Raw genomic sequence first — 7257 nt, 5'->3', positions numbered from 1 at the left:
GTGGGCTCAAACACCCAGAACCTTCAGCCTTCGGCCAATTTTGATCCTATTTCTTGTGTCACTGAGTCACAGTGTTAGTTTGGCTTATGTCTTAGATATTTAAAGAGGATAGAGCCTCTTATTTTTTTTTTTTAATTTCTGATCTTCAAGAGCTCTATTCAGGTGCTTTGGGGGAATAGGTCAGGAACTTAGTTTTATCATTTAATACTATCCCTGTCTCTTACTGTTCAAACAATCTGCTTTAGGAACTAGTTGGGTCTTGTAGATTTCCTCTCTTTTCCTTCCTCCTCCCTGAGTTAGTGTCTGCTTTTGTTAGAGGAGGGGAGAGTGGAGTGGAGGAAGGCATATCCATAGGTGTGTTGGGTTAGGTTCTCTGGGAGGAAGACCCTGAGACTCCAAGGTCCACAGGTTTACCAGGAAGTGCTCTTGGGAGCGACCACTGGGAGGGGCGAGGAAAACAGGATGGAAAAGAGGGGAAGGTTGGCTGGCAGTTTGGGGGAAATGTTCAGTGCAGGAGGATTATATTAGGAAACACCATTGGTCACAAATATAATGCATGTTCTCCAGTTCAGCTCTACCAATAAAAATGGATTAAAAAAAAAAGACTTTCCTTTCTATGTCTCATTTCTCAATTAGTTCTGAGTTTAGGAGAAGACAGGAGGATTTTTTTATGGGTCTGAAAATCCAGCCAGAGTGGGGAAAGGGAAGGTAACGATGACAATGGCAAAGACGGTGAGGATCACTTAGAGCTCCGACGAGGTTATCCAAGAACAGTTCCATCAGGAGAGATATTTGGAGCCATTGCTCATACCAATACCGGCTGCTTTCTTTGTGGTTTCAATTTTGCAGCTCTATTAGCACCCTTTAAAGATTCATACTTGGGGCGCCTGGTGGCTCAGCTGATTGAACGTCTAACTCTTGATTTCAACTCAGGTCATGATCTCAGGGTCATGAGATTGAGCCCCACGTTGGTCTCTGTGCTCAATGGGGAATCTGCTCGAGATTCTCCCTCTCCCTCTGCCCCTCTCCCCACTCACATGTGTGCACTCCTACTCTTTCTCTTTCTCTCATAAATAAACAAATCTTTAAAAAAAATTGGGGCGCCTGGGTGGCTCAGTGGATTAAGCTGCTGCCTTCGGCTCAGGTCATGATCTCAGGGTCCTGGGATCGAGCCCCACATCGGGCTCTCTGCTCCACAGGGAGCCTGCTTCCTCCTCTCTCTTTGCCTGCCTCTCTGCCTACTTGTGATCTCTCTCTCTGTCAAATAAATAAATAAAATCTTAAAAAAAAAATTAAATTAGGGGCACCTGAGTAGCTCAGTCGTTATGTGTCTGCCTTCAGCTTGGGTCATGATCCCAGGGTCCTGGGACAGAGCCCCTCATCGGGCTCCCTGCTCTGCAGGAAGCCTGCTTCTCCCTCTCCCACTCCCCCTGCTTGAGTTCCCTCTCTCGCTGTGTCTCTCTCTGTCAATTAAATAAATAAATAAAATCTTTAAAAAATTCAATTAAAATTCACTTTTGTGGACACTTTGAGTACACACAGCCAAGTGAACTCTTACACCCGCTCTGTATGCTTCTCTGTGGTTGAGAAGTCCCAAACCTTAGGTATCAGCTCCCCCGAGTTCCAAGAACATGTCGTGGATGGAGTTCCCCAAGGGTGAAATGAAGGCTTGGAAACAGGAGCAAGTTCCTAGTGGCCATAAACTATGGCATCAAGCTGTGAGCACATTGTGTGGGGATGTTGGAAGAGCATTTGAATTGTTTGCCTTCACTTCTATCCACGTCTGTTCCTTAATAATCAGGATTTCCTACTGAAAGAACGTAGGAGCAGGGGGTCCCCAGCTGTGAGAACTAATCTAAGCTCCACTAGGAACTGGAGGAAACTACAGAAATAAGTCTAGTAGTTGGGAGAACAAGAGGAGATAAACCATGTGAGGAGTTTAGCACAATGTCCAGCACATAGTAAATATCCATCCTCCTAAGCTGTTATTAGATGAGGGTGAAGAAGGTAATTTAAACTCTTAGTACTTAATTATTCATTGGGAATAATAAGACCTGCCTTATAGGCTGTAGAGAAAAATGAGATGAATAAAAATAAATGCAGTGTAAAATGTTATTATTTATATTGAAATTAACAAATGCTATTCAATCTTTTCTAACATAGGATGTGGATAAAACACAAACTTTTACTGTAATGACCGTGACTTTTTTTTTTAAGACTGCATTTATTTATTTATTTGAGAGAAAGATCGGGGGCACGGAGAGGAGCAGAGGGAGAGGGACAAGCAGACTCCATGCTGAGCTCAGAGCCTGACTCTGGGCTCGATCTCATGACTCTGACACTGGGCTCGATCTCATGACCCTGTGGTCATAACCTGAGCTATGATCAGAGTCAGACACTATGCCAACTGAGCCCCCCAGGCGTCCCATGACTGGGACTTATTTTAGCAGATGTTAGCACAGATAGTTTGGTGTAATTTGTGTCAGTTTGTTTGTGCTTCCATCTGGGGGCAGTAAGTTGTCTTAATCAAGGGTGTACAGCCTTGGGTGGTCAGTGAACATGGTTTCTGAAAGGTCTCACTCCGGGGCAGCCACCACGCACACCAGTACTTCAGCGGTCCGCATCCCAGTCAACACCCAGCTCGGCTAATTAGCATACTGAACGCAGAAGTGGAATTTTATTTTATTAATTAATTGGTTAACTAATTAATTACTTTTTATGTACAGAAGCAGAGTTTTAATGGTGAAAATAGTAGACTATCAATTATCATGAGAAATGTGACAAATGGATTTTGGTGTTAGGTAAGATGGAAGGTATTTAGGACAGTGGGTTGGAGAACCCCTCACACCCTCTCTTGCAGGCATAAGTCGTCAGAATCCAGGGAAACCTTTAGCCTGCACAGCTGGGGAATATCCAGGAGGTCTGATCCCTAAGAGACCTCGTGTTTCAACCTTGGTTTTGGAAGTTGCTTCTTGTCTGATGCTGCCCAAGGGCTAACAATAGCCTGCCTCTGGAATGTTGCTGGGTCTGTGTAGGGTATGGTTAGAGTTCCCACTGAATGACTGTGTAGGAACAAGGAGATCAACTCCGACGTCTAGGTCTGAAGGCTGGTTCTGCTGCTCACTCCTTACCTATATTGCTACAGAGAACTTGGGCTTCATTGAGGTCATAGAGCAGGTAGTATGCCTAGGGTAGTGACTAATTTGTTCAATAGAATTTGTTTAATTCTAATACTATGTGTGGCAGTGTTTGGTCTTAGGCTCACTTTCTGTAAAATCTGACAGGGAGTTTTGGGGAAGTAGGTAACTTTTGCCCGTCTCAAAGCCACCAGAAAGAACCTAAATGTTGTGCGTGACCAAATTGGCTTAGTCAATTCATGACAATTTATTTTTTTTAAAGATTTTATTTATTTGCTTGAGAGAGAGAGAGCATGAGAGGGGAGAGGGTCAGAGGAAGAAGCAGACTCTCTGCTGAGCACAGAGTCCAATGCGGGACATGATCCGGGCCTCCAGGATCATGACCTGAGCTGAAGGCAGTCGCCCAACCAACTGAGCCACCCAGGCACCCAATTCATGACAATTTTTATGAATAGCCTTTGCATGGTAGAACAAGTGAGTTTAGTCTTCTACTAGTTACATTTCTATCGTCAGGGCTAATTGTTAATTAATGCTTTATTATGTGGTGTGCTTTGCTGCAAGTACCAAAACATGCCTCACCTTTCCGTTGGGGAATCCATGTTTCAATAGGGATTTTCACGTGGACTTTGAAAACTGACGATCCTGGGCTCAAGTCCTGGCTTCACTAGTGATTTGTAGGACAAATCACCTACTCTGAGCCTCAGACTTCGGTTTGTTTGTTTGTTTGTTGTTGTTTGTGAAATGATCGCTATCTTTAATAGCGCATATCCGTATGTACCACATTGCCTAATATTCCCAATAACTTTGTGAACTAGGCAGGGCAGGAACACACTGTTATATTCTTATTCCCAGTATACGGGAAAACTGAAGATCAGAGAATTTAAGTGACTTACGTATTGGTACGTGGTAGACCTAGAGCATGAATTCAAATCTTCTGACTCCAAACCCTGGTTTCCCTCCCAAATCAGAGCTAGAGGTAAAAACAAAAGCCTGATTCAGAGATCTAAATATTAATCATCTGAAGAGAATACTATGCCTTGGAGGTTAGTTACGCAGGGGGAGGCATGTCATCTCTTCCCCCAAATCTAGATTTCTTGGCCATGCTTGAGCTGTCCTTGGTTGAGCTTGTTAATAAAATGTAATATTTAGAAATCGACACGCGGTGAGAGAAGCCTTTTTTTTTTTTTTTTTTTGACCAACCCAGATTCGAGTGGTCCCTACTTCTTCTGAATTCTTGGCATTTTAAAAAAATTGTTTATGCCACTTATTTGGAATCTAGCAGAGATGGCTCGAGAGTAGTAGTGACTTCATGGTCCATGTTTTATCAGCCCAGCCAGGGAAAGCATGCCACACTCAGCTCCAGGTCCTCATGGTGCAACACCGAATGACTGTGTAGGAACAAGGAGATCAACTCAGACGTCTAGGTCCGAAGGCTGGTTCTGTTGCTCACTCCTTACGTATATTGCTACATCCCCACTCTCCTATTTGTGAGTGGGCCATGAGGAGCCCTGCCCCGGCCTGCTGCACGGGGTTGCTGGGCTGTGCAAGGAGGGAGGGTCGTGAAGGTGAGAGCAGGATGAGTGCTTCCAGCGTGGGCTACCCCCATTATTCGCACCTTCCAGAAACAATTGTTGTCCATGAGAAGTTGTGGACTACCACTGTTTCCTTGTGTTTGGTGGGTCTACAGGGATTTGTTTATTCCTGCTTTTTATTTTCCTTTCACAACTACTCCCCCCCCCCCCACTTAAAAATAGCCCCATTTAAGGAGGAAGAGTCCAGGAAGCAGATAAGAGTAAGAGAGGGGACTTGTCAGGACTGTGGCTAATAATTTTGGGTATTTTGACTTAAGGATACCCCATCCCGTCAAATGGCTTTAACCAAAAGCTAAACAGATGGCCTCATGAGAAAGTATTTTCCTCAATGAGCCCAATTCAAAGGGCCATTCAAAAGGTCCACCTAGACTATGAATTTCTTTTGTTTCTACTATCCTGATAGGGCTAAAGTGAGACCAGAGGACTCTTAGCCTTGAAATTTCCCAACTTTAGCTATTGCTTAACATTCTGAGTGATGGTGGTAGATTATTTGAGGCAGCAGATACCAGAGGTGGAAGAGGCTTTGGTGATCATTTAGTTTAGACTTAGCCTAGCATGTTTATTCTCTAAGATGGCTTTCTCTGTCCAGTAGCCTGAATAAATAAGGGTAAGCCATATGGGGACGAAAGATGCCAATAGCAGATAAGAGGGATTCCATCTTAGAGTCAAAGGCCATGCTATTTCAAGATCTCCACGATTAGCCCCAAGGTCGGGCTAGGCCCAGGGCTGTTCCTTGCATGTGGCTGGGGAAGCCCAGAGTTCCTCCAGAGTGTTCTAGCAGGAAGAAGGCCTTGCCTTTCCAGTGCTTCCCACCAGCTCTCCACATGGAAGGAATGGCTTGGTGAGCAGACACCAAGAGCTGAGACTAGGAGCTCATCTGCTCAGAAAGTGTCGAAATCATTTGGTCTGTGGCAGATTTTTTCAATTACATAAAGTCCACCTATAGGTGATACCTACACTGTGAGTTTGGAAATTATCAATAGTTTTTTCATAAAATGAGTCCAAGGTGTTTGAAAAAGTTGGCACAGACTAGGGTTGGGGTTGTGGAAAAAAAAACAGAGACAGAGTAGGCTTTACTATAGTATTTTACAAGTTTGCCTGGACATTAGACTCTCTAGGAGAACTTTAAAACATGTAGATTATAACAGATTGCAAAAAAGGGCTGCATTATTTCACTCCTCCTTTGACAATGTGATTGTGCACCTCTTCCCATCAAAGGTTAGAGTCTCCTTCCATTCTTTTCCCTGTGAATCTGGGCTGGATCTATTACTGTTTTCTTGGGTCAGTAGGATAGGACAGAAGCAATTATACCAATTCCATTCCCAGGCCATAAAAGGTCCAAAGAAATACCATCCTAGACCAGCCAGTCCCCCTGGGGAGCTGACATGTGGATACATGAGCCAGACAAGACCAGAAGAACCACCCACTTGAGACCAGTCCAAATTGACAACCAACAGAACTGTGACCTATAACATGAGTGTGTGTGTGTGTGTGTGTGTGTGTGTGTGTGTGTGTGTGTGAACATGTTTGTTTCTTTAAGTCACTATGTTTTGCAGTGGTTCATTATATAACAAAAATTAATGATACACAAATGGTTGGGGTCCTTTCAAATCTGATTGGTCTGTGATGAACCTAAGTTCAGTATACTTTAAAAGCTCTCTAGGTGATCTAACGTAGATCCAGAATTGGAAACCACTAGCCTAGATAAACGCACTTAGTGCTTCGTGGGCTGGGTTTTAGGTGGGTCTTCTACTTTAGGCCAAAGGTTTACCTACTGGAATTCCTTTGCAGCTTGGGGATACTTAAATTTAAAATGAATAAAAGAAATCTTTAACTCATTACCTTTAAAAAAATAAGTCAAGATACGACCTACAGGAAATTATAAATATCTTCAAAAATTTTTAACAAGAGATGTAAAGGACTTCAGATATAACCTATCCTAACCTTAACCTTGTTGGTGAAATTGAAGCCCAGAGAGTTTAAGGGACTTGCTGAAAACTATATAATTTACAGCAGAGCCTAAATTCCACACGAGGTCTCTGGCCCCAGATGTGTGTGTTTGTTTTCATTTGTTTCATATTCCATATGGTGACAGTAAAGTGATACCCTTTTTGAGTCACCACATGTGACCTCATATGGAATCTGTACAAGGACAAAGTTAGGCTAGGTCATCCCTAATGTTTTAATGGGTTAAGAATAATGCGGTCTTTGGGGCACCTGGGTGGCTCAGTAGGTCAAGCCTCTGCCTTCAGCTCAGGTCATGATCTCAGGGTCCTGGGATCGAGCCCTGCATGGGGCTCTCTGCTCATCGGGGAGCCTGCTTCCCCTTCTCTCTCTGCCTGCCTCTCTGCCCACTTGTGATCTCTCTCTCTGTGTCAAATAAATAAATAATATCTTAAAAAATAATAAAAAAAGAAGAATGCGGTCTTTACAGGGCATCCCTAACCTTTTGTGATTGATAACATGGTTGACAGATTTGTTGATTATAAAATGTGCTTCGCATCCTGTGAGACGTCATGAAGTTGCAA

Source organism: Meles meles, chromosome 12 (genome assembly GCF_922984935.1).
Source record: "Meles meles chromosome 12, mMelMel3.1 paternal haplotype, whole genome shotgun sequence".
Lineage (NCBI taxonomy): Eukaryota > Metazoa > Chordata > Mammalia > Carnivora > Mustelidae > Meles > Meles meles.
The sequence above is the reverse complement of the archived record's forward strand: the minus strand, read 5'-3'. Positions refer to the sequence as shown.